The 18,173-nt window shown below is 39.4% G+C and overlaps 1 protein-coding gene across 1 annotated transcript in view; it reads left to right on the top strand.

The window, feature by feature from the left end:
* Positions 1–18,173, top strand: part of fstl4 (follistatin-like 4) — a 207,519-nt gene that overhangs the window by 15,378 nt on the left and 173,968 nt on the right. The gene's annotated exons all lie outside the window — the stretch shown is intronic.

Here is an 18,173-nt window from a genome sequence, read left to right as displayed (position 1 = left end):
TTCGTGGCCATTGTATTGGAATTAAATGATTGTCTGAGAGCTTTTGTACCTAGCAAACTTAACACATTCAAATACTAGGGTGTTATTAAATAGTTCACTTTCATGACCAGGTCAAATGAACGATTTTACTTTAAAGTACATTTTAAATCATTGTTTTTACAATCTTGTTATTTGTGTGTGTGTTGCTGTAAATGCTTTAAAGAAGTACTCTTATTTTGATGTGCTGACTGTCATACTAAAGTACACGCAAAGTTCTTCACCTTATTTCTTCATTCATTAGCAGTTAACATGTTTTTTTCTCTTTTCTGACCGTGCTGACGCAGTGAGCGTTTTGCTGTCCAATGGTCATGGCTTAACTTTTCAAATTGCATTTGGTTTTGCCTCCTTCTCATGGTCATTTATTAATTTTTGACTTTCATTCTGATTTAAATCTCTTTTTTGGCTAATTTTATCTGTAAAATAAAATAATTCTAATAATTTTAATAATGCCTAATAATTCTGCACACCTAAATATAAGGAGTTTTTCACTTTAAGTCTTTATGGAGAATTATATATCACTGAAATGATTCAGTACAAAGTTAATAGTAGTAATTAAGATTGATGTGGTTCGGAATTGGTAAAATGTTCTTGAAAAAAATGTATTTAAGAGTCATTTATCACTTTAATGTATAGTTTATAGAAACAGCAATGTTAAAGCAATGTTTTAGCGTGTTGATTCAGATCTGAACTACATTTGCAAAGGAACTCTTACATTTTTATGGATTTACACCTGGCTGAGCGTAGAAGATCAAAAGCTTAACAAAAATCAGTTGGAGAAAAGTTTCCCATCATTTGCGGTGCAGACAGACAACTTCTCCAGTGTGTCAGAAATATGCAAATGATGTGCTGATTTCCCCTTAGGGACTAATTATTCACAGGCTTCGGACTAAACTTAACAAAACACGCAGTGGCATGTTTGATTTTCCTTTCAGCAGCTGGAATCATGTTACCTTCTCATGTGCGTGTGTCTGCGTATCGCAGCGCCTTATCTCACTTTCCCTGCCTTCCAGAGAGTCCTCTTTGTTGTCATGTCTGTGAGTATTGCTTCCAAAGGCTGACATTAATCAGACAGCCCTAGTTTCTGAACGCCATGCGTCTACCCAATAACCCAGCCACTTGAGCGGGTGACCAAACGATAACAGGGCAGGCTGACAGCCTTTTGGCTTCCACACAAATCATAAATAAATAACGTACCGCTGGCAGCATGCCGAAAAGGTCACTCAGAAACACAGGAGAAAGCTTGCACTTTAGTGGCAGACACAATGCACAATCAAATCTCCCGCATTCAGCGGCTGAACAGTCAGGATTCATTTGGCCTTGAAATCACAATGAGAGGTTTGTTATTGTCGCAAATTAAACAATATCATGAAGCAAAGCCCATTAGGGAGTCCTCTGCTTTGTTTCTACACTAATTGGAAGGAAATTCGATAAGGCACAGCACCTCGCTTATAGGTCCGGGTCACGGTAGAGCGTAATGGATAGATAGTTTAGGAAAATGGGGGCATGGTCTTGTTAGTCTTAGATCCCAGGCCTGAACTAAAAAACCAATCGGTCATGTAGAGTGTCAAGTAATACACATGTAACTCGTGTGAGTGTAGACACTAGACTGACTTTATTTATGTTACCCGCTTCATCCAACAGGGGTCACCATAGTGATGTTAACATGAACACTGATATTTAAGTGATAGTGCCACAACTCTACATCCCCTTTCATCCAGATGAGATGAAAATAAACTTAATAGCCCACACAACAAAACTGTAACCAAAACACGTACTGAAATTATCTTATTATCAGGCCACCCACCACGGAACAAAAGGTGACACAGAACATAAAAAGTATGGTGAAGCATGGGCAAACAACGTTAGTTCAGTTAACGAAGGGACACCTGGTTATCATTTCCATATCTTGATTTTAGTTTAGTTTTTTAGCCACGTACTGACATAGTCCTGATAACGCTGATTAGGTTGGCTAACTCTGCCCGCTCGAGTCACCACCAACTGTCTCTCAGATGAGTCAGCAGTATTGACCACTGGTGTGATACTAGGAGGTGTAGGTGGCGGCTTGGCATTTTGGGCAGTCTCTCTATCAGGTACTGGTGAGGTGGACCTCAGTGGCACGTCCTCCTCAGAGCTTGCCGTTGGGTTTTCATCAACCCGGAGGAGATGTCGCCTGTTCCTGATATATTTCTTTCCTTGTGATGCTATTACATAGCTATTAGGCTGCTGAGCTGGGCCTTCCACTCTTGCCACTTGATCAAAGCCACGTTCAGTGTGCACTCTGACTGTTTGACCTGGTCTTAGTGCAGAGAGGCGGTGAGCACTGCGGTCATGATACACTTTCCCCCTTATTCTGTGTTTGGAGATGGCAGCAGCCACATTGACTTGGATAGCAGGCCTGAGCATGTCTGTGGTTGCTGGCAGGAAGGTCCTGGTTTGCCTAGACATGAGTCGCTGAGCAGAGGAAGGGAGCCCATCACGGGGAATGTTGCGAGTGTGGAGAATGGCTGCTTGGATGTCTGTGCCATCACGGTGGCACTTCTCCAGCAGGTGCTTAGCGGATCTCACTGCACGCTCAGCCAGACCGTTAGATTGTGGGTAATAAGGACTGCTGCGGATGTGTTTAAAGTCCCATGCTTGTGAAAAGTCTGCAAAGTCCCTTCCAGTGAACTGGGTCCCATTATCAGTCATGAGGGTGTGGGGCACACCATGTGTTGCAAAGTGTCGCTTCAGCTTCGCAATGACCATGTTGCTGGTCATGTTGGGGAGGTAATCCAGCTCGAACCACCCTGAGTAGGAGTCCACCAGGACTAGATGCATTTTGGCACGCCACTCAAATATATCAGCTGCAGTAAATGACCATGGCAGTTCAGGGATGTCATGGAGGTGCATTGGTTCCTTTGTGTGGTGTGCTGTCAAAGCGTTGCATGCAGCACACCGAGACACCTCTCTTTCGATATCTGTGTACATTGAGGTCCAGTACATAGTCTCTCGAGCTCTGCGTTTGGTGGCTTCAATCCCGGGATGGCCCTGGTGTAGCTGGCCAACATAAAATGATTGCAGTGCTGCAGGTATGACTAACCTTTGCCCACGCAGAAGCAGTCCATCCTCTAACGTCAACTCTTCCTTCATGGAGAAGAACGGTCGCAACTGTTGCGGCAGCTCCTTGTAAGTGCTGGGCCAGCCATGCACGATGACTTCAGATAGCTGTTGGCAGGTGACGTCACTCTTTACTGCATTTCGTAATTCATCTGTACGACGTGAAGAGAGCACCTGGACAGTCATCACTTCTAGTAAGTCATCAGTAAGTGGGGGCTCAGACTCAGGTAAGTGTGCACGCGACAACGCGTCTGCCACAAACAGTTCCTTGCCTCGCTTATACATCACATCCAAGTCGTAACGTTGCAATTTTAACATCATACCCTGCAGGCGTGGTGATGCGGTGTGCAGTGGTTTCCTCAGGATAGTTATAAGGGGCTGATGATCCGTTTCAGCAGTAACGGGGTGGCCATAGATGAAATCATGAAATTTTTTAGCTGCAAACACCAGTGCTAACATTTCTTTTTCAATCTGAGCATACCTGGACTCAGTTGGTGTGAGGGCACGTGATGCAAATGCCACCGGCCTCCCGTCTTGAAGGCACACCGCCCCCAGACCGTGTTGGGAGGCGTCTGCTGATATAACCACTGGCTTTGATGTGTCAAAAAATTGCAGCACAGGGGGATTAGTCAGTGCCTGCCTCAGTTTGCTGAAAGCCGCATCATGGGCGTCATGTCAGTGCCACTCCACGTCGAGGTGTATCAGCTGTCTCAGAGGGCCAGTCATGTCACTGTACTGGGAGATGAATTTGGATAGATAGTTTGTCATGCCCATAAACTGCTGTAAAGCCTGTTTGTCCTGTGGCTTCTCCATCTCGCAGACGGCTTTGATCTTTTCCAGATCTGGCTTAACACCATCAGCGGTTAACAGGTGTCCTACATAGTGTACACAGTTGACTCTGAATCTGCACTTGTCAGGATTGAGCTTTAGGTTGATGGCATGGATCCTGTTCAAAACCTGAGTTAGGCGTTCATCATGTTCTAATAATGTGCGTCCCCAGATGAGGATGTCATCGACCACGATCTCGCAAGGTTGTCCAGCAAATAACTGTTCCATCACATTTTGGAAGACCTCACTGCCTGTGCATATGCCGTATGGCATTCTCAGGAACCTATAGCGGCCATGAGGTGACATGAATGTTGTGAGCTTGGAGGATGCGCGGTCAAGGGGTATTTGCCAAAACCCACACTTGGCATCTAAGATGCTAAATATTTTTGCACCGGGCATGTCCGCAATGATTTGGTCAATTGATTTGAGTGGATGATGGGGTCTGAGGAGGGCCCGGTTTAGATGCACTGGGTCGATGCAAAGTCGCACTGTTCCATCTTTTTTTTTCGCTGCCACCATGGCAGACACCCATTCTGTTGCGTCATTTTCTGGTATAATTACACCAAGGGCAGTCATCCGGTCCAGCTCCGCCTTGACCTTATCTTTCATGGCAATGGGGATCCTGCGGGGAGCACATATTGTGGGGGCAACAGTGTCATCTAGTCTCATATGATATATCACAGGTAATTTACCTATGACATCAGTGTCAAAAAGGTCTTTGTACTCCAGTATTTCTGGAGCTTCTTGTTGCAGCATGTGGACGTCAGGTCCGAGATGTATGAGACCAATAGCAATACTGTCTTGTAGTCCCAGTATGGGTTTTACATCCCTATTGACCACATGAAACTTGAACTGTCCCTGTGTACAATGCAGTGTTACAGTGCCATCAGTTTTGATTGACTCACCTCCATAAGCCACTAGATTGACTTTTTCATTTGGATCCACATGCACTGTGTGGTCAACTGCATGCAGCAGTTTTCTGGGCAGCACATTACATTTGGCACCAGTGTCCACTTTTACCTTCAGTTGTCCATTTCCGTTCTTCATTGCGAGCGTGGCGAAGATTTCCCCCTTCTGTGCGGGTGTGAGTATTGTGTCACAGTAGAAAGTATCAACCATTTGATTGTCTGGTTCAGTGGTCAATTCATTTACTCTACCCATTTCTCTTCTTTTGTATGGAGTGGGGGCTTTGGGGCGAACTGTGGCCTGCGCTGGTGCAGAGCGACAACACCTAGCAAAGTGATTAAGTTTTCCACAGTTATTGCATGTCTTGTTGAGAGCAAAGCATTTGCTGCGGTCAGGTGAGTGTTGGCCATTACAATTGCCACAGCGAGCCTTCTGAATTGAGCACACTTCAGCTTCCTTATGAAGTTCCTTAGAGCTTTTCTCCGACTGTTCATGGAGCATGCTAATGCTAACTGCCAGTTCAAGGGTGAGATTCTTTTCACGTAATAGTTGTTTGCTGAGGGTGTCGCTCTGTATTCCACAGACGATACGATCCCTGATCAATTCATCACGGAGTGCGCCAAAATCGCATTTCTTCGCCAGTATTTTCAGAGTGGAGACATACGCCTGAATAGACTCACCGGTTCCCTGACTAGTGGTGTTAAAAACGTGCCTGTCCATAATGATGTTTTTCGCTGGCAAACATAATTCAGCAAACTTTACCAGTAGAGTCTCTGGTTCTTCGTGACTTTCCCCCTCTCCATACACAAAGGATTCCGACTTTTCAACAGCCTCCGGGCCGGCTAGGTTCAGTAGCGTGTAAGCTTGAACTTTCTTCGATTTATCCGACAGTCCTGCGTTGCAGTAGATTATCCATTCTTTCTCAGATTTCCGCCAGTTGTCGGCAATGTTGTTGTCAAAAACTAGCGGATCGATACGACGGAGTCCTTGAGCCATTATCAGACACTTCTGACACCATGTAGAGTGTCAAGTAATACACATGTAACTCGTGTGAGTGTAGACACTAGACTGACTTTATTTATGTTACCCGCTTCATCCAACAGGGGTCACCATAGTGATGTTAACATGAACACTGATATTTAAGTGATAGTGCCACAACTCTACAGGTCACATCCCCATTACAACATAATGCAATTTTGACTTGCTAAAGCAATTATCAGCACTATCGGACATTGTCTGATTGTTTAAATCAGGGATAATGAACAAAATATTGACTCGTTCACGAGTCAAGAACCGTTTCTGTCAGATGTGTCCGATTCGAGAACCGAGGAGCTGATGATACTGCGCATGTGTGATTCAGCGTGAAGCAGACCGACACACAGAGCGTCTGAACCGAACTTATTTTTTTAGGTGATTAATTCTGAACTGATTCTGTGCTAATGTTATGAGCGCGGGTAAACCGAAGGCTTGAATCAAGGGCAATCATCGCAAATGACGCCATTACGTCGAGCGCAAAAGAACCGGTGAACCGTTTTCTTCAACCGGTTTATTGAATCTAACTGTCCGAAAGAACTACTGGTGATCTGAGACTCGAGTCAAGAACCGGTTTTTGCTATTTTTGGACCAAAATGTATTTTCTATGCTTCAAAATATTCTAACTGACAGACTTGACTGACTTGAAAATATTCTAAAATATCTTAAAACTGTGTTCTGAATTTGAACAAAGGTCTGATGGGTTTGGAATGACACGAGGGTGAGTAATTCATGACAGAATTTTCATTTTTAGGTGAACTAACCCTTTAATGAATCTTAGTACCTTTGAAGACGCAAACTGCATTGTGCATACACTCTAGAAACAAATGTTTTGGCTTAACAAATTTGAGTTGCTTGAGAATATCTTTTTGTAGTTATGCAGCCTTGAAATAATCCACACACACTGCTTTTAGGTTTATTCCAGAAACAGCTCTCTGACATTCAGTGCAATAGACAGATATTACTGTGCAGTATCATTCATATGTCACTGTCAGATTACTGGAGAATAAGTCTCCAGAGGTGTGTAAATATATTATCCTTGGGTCCAATAAATTTTCACGGCTCACAGTCCATAAAATTCTGAAACCAAAATCAGCGAGCCATCAGGAACGAATCATAATGTTGAATTATGATGGCCAAAGTTGAGCTTGTGAGTCGAGGTGAGAGTCTTTAGGCATTTAACGGTTCTCGTTCCACTTAATGATTCTTAGCAAACTACATTTTTTTTTGTTATGACAGGACTCTGTTCTAAATGCCTATTTGAAACTACTGTAAATACTGTCAAATAAACAACTAGTGAGTGATTAGACTAATTTATGTCAGTACATTTGGAATGAGAAATAATAAGGAGCAGTTTGTGTAAATTACCATTATGTAAAGTTATCTAACAGGCAAAACCCAAGGTAGGAATGTTGCATGCATATCAACCTCTCTTAAATTGGTAAGCACTTGTTGGGAACTCAGAAACGAAGACCAGGAGACTCTTGGGTAATCTTCAGCAGGATTCTTTATTGAGAACGGTCTGCGTGGCGCTGCAGTCATCAAGAAGTCTAACTTGTCCTTAAGACATTGTAGTTTATGTACATTTTAAGGGGGCGGGATACACAGAGGTGGAGACAAACCTAAACAAAGCATGCAAATGCAATCAGGAAGGTGCCACTAACTGAAGGAGCCTTGATCTCATCAGCATAACAGTGTCATTTAAATGCATAGGTGCCTGATAGTATCGCCCATACCTTCCCATTATCATAGAGACAAAAGGCACAGCTGTGCCTTAAGCTTAAAAAGCCAAATGGCAAGTAAGAGCACAAAGACAAAAGGACATTATCTCAGACACCTGATTTTCCTGATTTACCTCAAAATGTATATCGAAACGTTTTCAGTTCATATGCTATTACATTGGAACCTAGATTTAACATTTTATAAATTTGTAATCCCACACACTACAAGAAGAAGAAAATACAAACTGACTAACCGTATTCAGAAGTAATTTTTCACTTCAGTTAAATAATTTAATTGGAGCACAAAATGTTTTGAGACAACAGACTGTTTGTGAGAGAAACATCAGAAGGACAGAAGATGGTGATTGATATGCTCTGAACACAGATATGAGCCCTGTGGTTATTTTTCCCAAACTAACACAATAAACAATACAACATGTAGCTGTGAGAAGCAGTTACAGACATCTATTTATTTAAGCATAATCCAGAAAACCAGAAGACAGATGAATGATTTAGAACAATCTGTTCATATGAGCACATGTAGCTGTTATTTATTAGGTTTTGACTACTAGGGGGTGCAGTGCCAGGATGTAACATAAGTTTAAGTTAATAAGAGAAAGACTTATAATTCGTTTATTTTCGAATCAGCATTCACTGATGCATTATATGCAAACAATTTGGTATGAAAAATCTCTTACGGGTAATGTTTCTGATGAACTATTGTAAATAATTTAAAATTATGTAAATTATTAGACCTACTTAAACAGCTGGCAATTGATGGAGAAACAGGACCCCAAAAAATCTGAGAGAGCGAGAGAGAAACGAATGTACAATATTTATTTAGCCAATTTTTTTCAACTAATTTCAGCTGATACTGATGCTGATATATTTCCTTTCGTTTGGAAACAACACCAAGTCTGAGTTGTTCTTATTAGCAAGACATATCAGCATAATATTTCCTATCGGTCCGATTACAGTGTTTACATTTTAACCCTTATTGGCAGATTCTGATAGCATTCCAATAATATCGTGCATCCATATATCCCTTATTCCCCCGCCAGAGGAATAATAAGATGTGAAACAGATTTAATCACTTCTAATACAGAACTTAGATGCTCTGTTCACTGACAGGATGCCTGTTTTATAAGCTGAAAACCTAAATCACATTTGCTCTTTCTGTGGGTCTTTGGTAGCCTTTGGTCTTTGGTAAGTCATGTGTGTGACTCGCATCTGTTGAAGTCCTTTTAGCTCTGTGTCATTCTGCAGAGGACACACTATATTTGCATTTATCTGGGGCAGTGGAAATATTAATCAGAGACTGACACGTCGAGTTCTCAGTAAACAGAGTGAGTGTAATGCCTGTGCATATCTGACATGTTATCAATAGCAAGTGCAGCAGCATTGAGCCATTCCCCACTTTTAGGTATAATACAGTGCACTCCATGAAAAGGCTGTTGGTTTATTATATATTAGTGATGCACAAAAATGTACACAATCACAGGATCTGTACACAATTCTGCGCATGCTTTGGTTATTGCCTTTCTATCATCTCTAACCAGTCTGCCCATTCTCCTCTGACCTCTGACATCAACCAGGCACTTTTGTCCACACAACCGAAGCTCACTGGATATTTTCTCTTTTTCGGACCATTCTCTGTAAACCCTAGTACGGAGCCCCGCACATGGCATGCAGGAAAAAATAGTAGGTGTGCACACGATTACTATTGCGTCCCCTCGATTTACTATTTCGTTCACTCAATTTATAAAACGAGCGCACAATTTAGCAAATCGAGGGAACGCAATAGTAAATTGAGGCAAAGCAATGGTAATCATGTGCACGTTTTACTACATTGATGGAATGAATTAGTAAATCGTGTGCATAATTTATATATTTTTTCTTGCATGACATGTGTGGGGCTCCGTACCCTGGAGGTGGTTGTGTGTGAAAATCCCAGTAGATCAGTAGTTTTTTAAATACTCAGACCAGCCCGTCTGCACCAACAACCATTCCATGTTCAAAGACTTAAATCCCCTTTCTTCCCCATTCTGATACTCGGTTTGAACTTCTTCAACACATTTAGATGCCTAAATGCATTGAGTTACTGCCATGTGATTGGATGATTAGCAATTTGTGTTACCAAGCAATTGCACAGGTTTAATTAAGAGGCTGGTGAGTGTATATATATATATATATATATATATATATATATATATATATATATATATATATATATATATATATATATATATATATATATATTAGTGGTGGGCATAGATAAATTTTTTTTATTTAATATTTTTGGAATTAATCTAGATTAATCTAGATTAAAATGGCTCATTTGAATTCTGCCGAAAGCATTCAGAATATGTGTGCTACCCAAATACAATAATGACTAAAAGTAAGTCTTTTAGAACGGGGTTTCTCAAGACAGGTGGTGCATTAGACCAGGGGCTCATCTCCTGTTTCCAAAATCCATCACAAATTGCTTGAGAAAGCTGTAAACTAATTCTACATTGCACATGGTGCAAACAACCTTACGTCTGTTTCACACATACTTCGTCTGCAGTGCGTATGCGTTTCGTATTTTTTTACGCACCCATGTTAACGGATTCCGACTGCAAACGCGTCCTGTGTGAAAGCACAATGAGTATGAGTCCGTGCTGCTTCTGCACCACATATGAAACGCACACGGACTGCATACGCACTGCAGACGGATTATGTGTGAAACAGGCGTGCGTCTTGTTGAGGTTTCCATTGGGAAGCTTCTTAAAAAAAAATTCCCTGAAGTAAACCCGGCGGCTTCAGCTGCATCCATGTTAGTGCGTCACGTTTGATGTGGTAATTTTAAAGTAGGAATACACACAGGTTCGAAGACTCGTTCTCACCCCCTACAGATTCAGCTAGGTATACATCTGCTCTAAAATATCAAGGTGAAAGTCATCATAGTTCGCCTAGTATAGACCCAGCTCTCAACCCAACTTTGAGAATAGAGTAACAGCGATATTTTTTTTATCGCCCGATAAGAGTCTCCCGTTAACGCAGCACGTTAACGCCGAAAACGGCCCACCACTAATATATATATATATATATATATATATATATATATATATATATATGGTCATGCAGAATAAGGCATTAAAATTTGCTTTATAAGTAATAATAAACAAACAATGTAATAGTAATATGCATGCTAAAAAGTAACTAGTTAAAGGAAAACGCCATCGGTTTTCGGTATTTCACTATGTTCTTCCCTCAACTTAGACGGAAGAGCACTTCGCATCATTTCAACCTCGGCGCAGTATTATCATCAATCCTGAAAACTCCCCCAAACTACTACCAATAGTGCACGGATAGGGAGAGGGGAGGGGGAGTTTTAAGGAGTGATGATATTACTCCGCCGAGGTCGAAGTGCTGCGAAGTGCTCTACATTATAGTTATAATTTTTTATCCGTTTAGAAAATTGCCACGTTTTATTTTGTGTCACCATATCTACTTGTGTAACTACTCATGTAACCGTCTTTAAATAGGGAAAAAATTGAAGTGTTTGGTGGCTTCTAAATTCATCCCTCTTTGGATCCTAAGGAATGAATGGTGCTAAGCTAAATGCTAACATAGTGGTGTCGCTCGCTACAGCGATTTAAGTGCACACACTGAGACGGCAGAGGTATGTATAAACTTGTCTAAGTTGAGGGAAGAACATAGTGGAATATGGGAAAACGGTGGTGTTTTCCTTTAATAGTGAGAACTGATCCCTATACTAAAGTGTTGAATTAAGACTGGCGGTTGGTGAGGATGTGAACCGCTGATCTGAAGAAATTTTCTCTTTCCCAAACATACTTCCCATACGATTATCCACCCTGTGGAAGGATGAGTCCAGATGACAGCATGTCAGAGATGCACTGCACAGAGAGTGGAATAATGGAATAAAGTTATTGTCCTGTTTCTTATATGTCGATATGGCATGAGCCTCATTATATCTGTGTTATTACAGGGTTTCATGGCTGTCTTCTAACACCTCTCAGATATGCAAATGGAGCAGCTGAGCGCATTGCCCAGATGCACAAGCAACAGAAAAGCCCACCTTTCATTGTGTCACTTTGTTCATTTCTGTATTTGACAGGCAATTACCAGCATCTTCATTTGCTGTTTGAGGACTGCACTATTATGCATGTTCGCTTCCAGCTACAGAATAAGTTGGCCATTGTGTTCAGTGCATGATGTAGCTATGAATGGCAATTATATCCTCAAAATTGGCATAAAACTGCTAGAAGTTGTTGAGTTGAGTTGTCTTCACCTTAATGGTGCCTTATGGACATTTTAAAACCCTTAAGTGTATTTACTGCAGTGCATAATGGGATTGAATGGGTGTGCTACTAGATAATCCCCTCTATGGTATCGTACAGTACCTGATCAGAAATACTGTGCTATATAAGGTTGCAGGGGCAATTTCAGACATGGTTTTGGGTTTATTGTTGCTGCTTAATGTAGACAGCCTGATTGACTGCCATTGGCAAAGGTTAAATATGGCCGTCTAGCTCATGTTTCTACTGAAACACAGTTTAAAATGATGGAGCAGGTGACTTGACCTGTGTGAACAACATTTACTTGTAGGAATAAAGCTTTTCTGCTATTTTTTTGTTACTTATCAGTTAATCAGGTTTCATTGTGGCACGTCAAATAATTTTCCCATGAAGACATATTTTACTATGTACACTGTGTTATTCTATACTGACAGGAATGATGCCACAACGCCAGACAATGAAACTAAAATAACTACAGAAACGCAAGTACGGTGTGGGGTCTTTTGTTTTAATGTCGCTAGTATTAAAACAATGAATTATTTATGAGCAAATGTGAATCTGGCTCAGGTGAACCAGTGAGCTCAACTCTCTCTCTCTTTCTCTCCTTAATTGGATTGAGTGGGCAGATCTAGTCTATCTCAGCTTGTTTGACATGCTTGTAGTGGTTTCTAGGTTGTTAACTCTACCTACCAAATGTTCTACGGCTGGTCCTTCAGCATGGTCCTTCAGAAATTTTTCTAATAAGCTGATTTATTATCAATGTTGGAAACAGTTGTTGATGTATTATTTTTTTCATTTAGTGCATATAAAGTTATTATTATTATTTTGCATTAATAAAGACTTTTTATTTTATTTAGTTCATGCATCTGCCATGTTACCATCAGAACTCTTTTGCATTGAACTCCTCAGCATTACTCTCCATCTAATACACCTTGTAGTGGCAAGCGCTTGAGATAGATGAACTAGAAAACCTTCAGCTCAGTCATCTGTAAATGTAAAGCCAAAACTTTATGCCAACATACTGTATATTATTATTGTTTTTCAATTTGCTTGATTACACAACAAAAAAGACATTGTTTTAATGCTTAACAACCAATCTTCTCCAGACATAAAATAAACTGATGTCATGAAATGACATTTAACCTGCTTGCACCTGGAGGTCACTGGTGCACATCATAGATAAAGGACGGCACAGAAATATTGAATAATTTGGACCTTTATTGACATTGGATTGTGGTGTTTTTGATGTCTTTTTGTATCAGAACTCATTTGAAAGGGGAACATCTCCTCTATCTACAGTATAATCTCCTTCTCAAACAAGCATTCTCTTACCAGCATTTTTGATGAAATGATGAAAATCCATCTGTTTGATGGAGTACATCCCTCGTTCATGTTTAAAGACTTTGATAAGGTAGAGAATCTCAAAGCCCAGAGCTCCTAGCAGAGGCCTGCGAGCAGAGGAGAGGAAATCAAAGTGAAGAAACACTCATCTGTCGTTTGAGGCTCCTGGGAAATACCTTTGTTAAAAATGTACTTCATACTCAAACACAAACGGGGCAATTTGTGCAAATATCATGTGTAATAGTGGTCATGATCGAATGGACCCCTGAGAGGTGGTCTCACCTCGTCTCATCAGTTAAAGTTTCAGAAGTGGGTCAGCAGAATGAATTAGTTCGGTCATTGGATAAAGACACTGGTGAAGGAAGTGAAAGCAGGCATAGCTGGTAGTTTGAGCTCTACAGTAGTCGTTTCTCAGTCATTGTCCTTGTGTGGTGTGTATTCGGTTTGTCTCGGGATGGTTTGCATCCTCATCAGCACTTAAGCTACTAGTTTTAAGCTACATTATCATATGGTACTACATACTTTTTATACCAAGCTGCTTGTCAGAAAATATCATGGTGCTATCATATACAAAATCATAGTATTACCATGGTACATGTCCAGAAATTGTGATTCTGCCATACCATACATCCACGTCCCATCTACAATGTCATGTTCATAAATTGCCACCAAAAATTACAATTCTATGCTGAAGCCAAAACTCAAAAATGTATAATTAAAATATATCAATTGATCTGTCAATTGTTGTCTTTTGAACACATTAATTGGATGCAATTTATTATAGAATTTAATAAAGCCATTGTACACATACAGTACATTCGATCGATGCAGTTGTATGCTCTAAAATTCGATATATGAGGGCAAAAAATGACCGCCACCTCATGTTTCACTCGTAGCTGAAAGATGAAGACTCCAAAACCTGCCCATAAACAAACCGTACTGAGATTAGAGAACATATATTAACATCAAATTAACTTAAACTCAGTTCTATAACGAATAAAACTCTCACCTTTTGGCTGCCTAACAATAATTTAGTGCTGTATCAAATATTGATGGAGGCATCTGTGAATATTTTAATGGCAGAGTTAGCACATTCGTCCTGTCTGTTCAGAGCGGAGAAGCAGGCTGAACACAATGCTGGATTTCCCTCTACACGTTTGCTGTGTTTATGCAGGCTTTAATTAATGCAACGTGCAAGAGCTAAACTGTCTTAAAATTTTTCCTGTGGTGAACTGGGTGAGTCTCATCTCTCTTTAGATGCTGTGGAAGAACTGATGTACAGGAATGCAAACATGCCACTATTCAGTGAAAATTTACATTTTGGATTCCAAAACAGGCCATGTTTATGTATTTTCAATGGATCCGATCCAGTTAATCTCGCCATTTGATCCGAATGAAGTTTCAGTCCGTTCAAAAAAGGTGTGGTGTAGATCTCGAATAATTTGAAAATAATGCAAAAAGCATGTTTTAAATGCTTGAATCCATACATTTACCTTTACATTTTAGTAATTTTGCAAATGCTTATGAATGTGCATATGCTTTTTTACATATATATTATAAGGCATCCACATAAAGGCATCTTATTAGTCCAGATCTTAGAGGAACATCACATTCAAAATGCCTTACAAAACAACGTTCTCAGAGTCAGATGTTACACACTCATACTATGGAAATAAAAGAATGTGTAATGCATTCAATGCAGTCAATTTCTAGTCCTCCTCAGTGTACCAGTGATGTGGTTTTCACAGGAACGTCATCCTCTAACTAGTCTCTAGACTGACAGCTGTAGGTCTGGAATCCATAACAGCTTTCATTTACCAAGGCCCGCCCATGAGGCCGTTTGACCGACATGTCAAACAACCAATCACAGTTTGATTCGAAACTCCTGAAGTGTTTCCACTTTTGTGTGCCATATGCATCAGACGTTCAGCTGATGGTCCGTGGGCCTCATGACATCTGAGGCTGAGACTATCCTCTAACTAGCAGAACAAACTACCATATTGAGATTCATGCTTCATGGATAACAGTGAGTGTCAAAATAAATCTCATACAATCGTGGCTGGAACGCTAGACACATCAGATGTCTAGGTGTCTGACGAGCTGCTCTCAGCACACTTGGGTCGGGTCATCATGGGGGATTTATTCAGACGGGTCCCATTCCATTCATTACCAGAACCAATGTAGGACGTTTAATTATGTTCATCTATAATTGATATCGTATCTCAATATTATTTAGTCAGGAACAGAAATATATGGAGATTTATCTCACATGATTCATTCATGTAATTTTTCATGGTAGTATAAATATTTTAAATATCTGTCCCGTAGAGGGATTGAGCTATATAATGTGCGTTTTTTCCACTTTGCATTTCCTCATTTGAGCAAGTGCAAGTGGCATATCTAAAGTAACAAAATTTCTCTTCAGAGCTCAGTAGATTATTTAAAAATTGTAGTAGCCCATTACTGATTACAGAGATGTAATGTATTCTACTTTTAGATTACTTTTTTTATCTAATTTATTTTATACTTGCGTAATTTTTGGAATATGACTATATAATCCAGATTACATGATCCTGTAATGGTTTACTACCCAGCACTGTGAATGTGCATTTGGATCATATTTAATACTACACCAGAACCCTTTTGGTTCCTCAATGAATCTTTCAGTGAACAGTTCCCAAAAGAAGCATTTGTTTCTTAGTTTGAAGAACATTTTAATAATCTAAAGAAACATTTTACACTATAAAGAACTTTTGTGAAATTAAAGGTCAAATGGCGGTTAAAGGTTCTTCATGGAACCATCAACACCAAAAATTATCCTTGATTTTTAAGGGTGTATATAATGTTAATTACGGACTGAATTTCCTGAAAAAGTCACATCGTGAATAACATCTGGTCATGCCTTAGATTGGTGGAACTGTTTATTAACCCTTATTTCTCTATTAACCCTAGAGTAAGGCCAGGTGACTGCCCACATCCTAATTATATGAAGATTACGTTCACGATTTCATGAACTTTTGTGAGGAGCTCAATGTTAGTGATGTTGAGTTGGATGAAGTGCACACCTATGATGATCCGGAAAGTTTCTCTACTGTGATTTTTGGAGTGTGAAATAAATGTTCACAGTCTATTAGCTCAAGATGGATTGGTCTCCGCAGCAGAGAGAACATCCTGAGGTGCAGACCAGCCATCTGAGACACAGCATCTTTACTCAGCAGTGTCTCAAAACTGTCTAGAGCTTCCTTCGTTTTTTTTTTGCTGACTGTAATAAAGCAAGCATTTTTTTATGGAAACTGTGGCTTTTTTGTTTGAAAAAATATTTAGTGAAAATTCACCGGAAATTATATATATATATATATATATATATATATATATATATATATATATATATATATATATATATATATATATATATATATATATATATATATATATATATATATATATATTATTATTATTATTATTATTATTTTTTTTTTTTTATATATATTTTATTTTATTTATTTATTTATTTTTCAAAACAGTTGACTAATTCTGGATTTCATTTATTTTTATTCTAACACACCCATGCACTTAGTGGGCATCAAAATGTTGACCACCATTCACTGCCATTATAAAACTTTGGAAGATGCAGGACTTTTTAAATATATAACTCTGACTGTATTCTGTATTCGTCTGAAAGAAAAAAGCCATATACACTTAGGATGCCTTAAGGATGAGTAAATCATGGGGAAATTTTCATCTTTAAACTTAACTTATACTATTAACAAAAGCAAATGGATATAAAAAAAAAAAAAAAGCATTTCCTAAACCTATTTCATCTTGTTTCTTTTGTTGTCACAGTACTAACATTCCCATAGTAAAATGTAGAGTAAAATTTCACATTTCTCAGTACCAGTTTCAGTGCCATAGCAAAAAATTACAATAAAAATAATTTGCATGAAAAGGAATAAAAGCTGTTTTATTACAGGCACAAGTGTTTGTTTCAGCTGGAAACTGCAGTGAATTGTACGTATAGACATGTTTTAGGAGATATAACTTCTATCACTTTTACTTACTTTTTAGAGGAATTTAACCACAAATCCTGAGCAAAACAAACTTTTTATTATGTAAACTAGTTATTTTTTGCCTTAAGGTGGAGAAGTAGCAGGGGTCTGTAAGTCTTTGGACAGTGTAGCTTCTGTATATGCTGGGTTGTGCTGAGAGAGGAGTTCAAAGAGGAATTCTGGGATACGCAGAGGCCACCAACTAGCTGAGGGAGACACCGCTGGATTTACGGGAAGGTTTACAGATCCTCATGCTGTGGAGCAAGAATCCCCACAGAGACAGACTGACTTCCTCTCTAATCCAGGGTTATTTTATTCTGTGGCATGTGAGCAAAGACACTACTAAGTACAGCAGATCAGAGGAGAAATCACAGCCATCACAGTCATGTTCTTACAGCTGTAATCGCTTTCCAGTGCACTCAATGAGAGTCTGTGAATGCAAATGCTTTTAGATACATAAGTAAAATTTCATCAAAAAGTCATTTGATATGATTTGACCTGATGTAAGGGCCTGCAATAATGTTTTTTGTCCAGTTAGGTGCTGTAGAAATTCAATAGAAGATGACACTTCTGAAACATGAAAATGAAGCTGAATCAGTAGAGTGTGGGAAAGTTTTACAAAATGACAAACAAAAATGCTTACATGTGTGAACATTGCCGTGATATACTCACGGCAAACTTCTTTGTTGTTCTTCAGTTAGGAGTAAAGAAAAATGTGATATATGCAAGCAACAGTTTACTTTTAACAAAGATCCCAATGCTGTTGAGAGTATTATATATATATATATATATATATATATATATATATATATATATATATATATGACAGCTGTGAGAAAACAGCAGTTAAGAAAGCATCTGGT

The sequence above is a fragment of the Carassius carassius genome, chromosome 36 (assembly GCF_963082965.1).
Source record: "Carassius carassius chromosome 36, fCarCar2.1, whole genome shotgun sequence".
NCBI lineage: Eukaryota > Metazoa > Chordata > Actinopteri > Cypriniformes > Cyprinidae > Carassius > Carassius carassius.
The sequence above is the reverse complement of the archived record's forward strand: the minus strand, read 5'-3'. Positions and strand labels throughout refer to the sequence as shown.